Source organism: Macadamia integrifolia, chromosome 10, assembly GCF_013358625.1.
Source record: "Macadamia integrifolia cultivar HAES 741 chromosome 10, SCU_Mint_v3, whole genome shotgun sequence".
Classification (NCBI taxonomy): Eukaryota; Viridiplantae; Streptophyta; class Magnoliopsida; order Proteales; family Proteaceae; genus Macadamia; species Macadamia integrifolia.
Window position 1 is genome coordinate 15,916,545 of NC_056566.1, and position 1,205 is coordinate 15,917,749.

Below are 1,205 nucleotides of genomic sequence, written 5' to 3' on the forward strand. Positions count from 1 at the left end.
TTTTAATTATCTCGTAGATCAAGAAAATTACCCCATTTTTTTTTTTTTATTGTTCTTTTTTTAGTTTTAAACATCTAACTAATGCTTTTTTTTTTCTTTTTTTTTTCTTTTTTTTTCTTTTTTTTTCTTTTTTTTTTTCTTTATAGAATGATAATTATCAAACCTCGGGTTGTTACAACCTCCATTGCTCAGGCTTTGTTCAGATCAACAATCAAATAGTAATAGGTGGAAGCATCTCTCCTTTATCTACATATGGTGGTACCCAATATGAAATCGGTATAGTTGTCTGGAAGGTAACAAAAACTAACTCATATATCCATTAGTCTGAGATTAAAGATTAAACAAGAAAAAAAAAAATCAAATGGCCGACATAAAATTTTATGGGTTAATGAAAAAAGTTTACAGAGAAGTAGCAGAGAATCTCTGAATGTTCTAGTTCCTTTATTTAATTTGCTTTTTAAACAACTTTTTAAGATAATTTAAGTCTGTTATGTCATTGTAGGACCCAACACAGGGAAAATGGTCGATGGCATTTCAGAATAATGTTGTGGGTTACTGGCCTTCTTCCCTCTTCCCAAGCTTGGCTGAAGGTGCATCCATAATTGAGTGGGGTGGAGAGATTTTAAACTTAAAATCAAATGGTAAGCACACATCAACTCAGATGGGTAGTGGCCATTTCCCTGAAGAAAGCTTTGGTAAGGCAAGTTATTTCAAGAATATTCAGGTTGTTGATAAATCCCTTCATCTAAAAGACCTAAAAGGAATAAGCACCATCACTACGCAATCCAATTGCTATGATGTCCAAACTGGCAATTCTGGTGATATGGGGAACTACTTCTACTATGGTGGTACTGGCAGAAACCTTTACTGCCCATGAAGGATAAATTAAAGGACACATTTCCATAACATGCAGTTGTAATAAAAATTAAAACTGAAAATTCCAGGTCCTTCATTGTGCTTCTGTGTTTTTTTTTTTTTTTCAACAAGTGCTTATATCCTTAACGGCTGTAATCATCTTAAATAAAAGTGATAAATCTAAGTTCTTCACTGTGCATCACTTTTTTCTTTCAACAAGTACAAGCAACCTTGTACTACATATGGTGACTTTCTTACTGGTTTTAATAACCTTTCCATTTATACAATCAACCCATGTACGTAAGTCAGTAAATTTAAAAAACTTTTGTTCTTTTTTTTTTTTTTTTTTT

General features: G+C 31.9%; 1 pseudogene; it reads left to right on the plus strand.

Annotated features, from left to right (window-relative positions):
* The window catches only part of LOC122092249, a 6,841-nt pseudogene extending 5,964 nt beyond the window's left edge, over positions 1 to 877 (plus strand).
* The last annotated feature ends 328 nt before the right edge of the window (positions 878 to 1,205 follow it).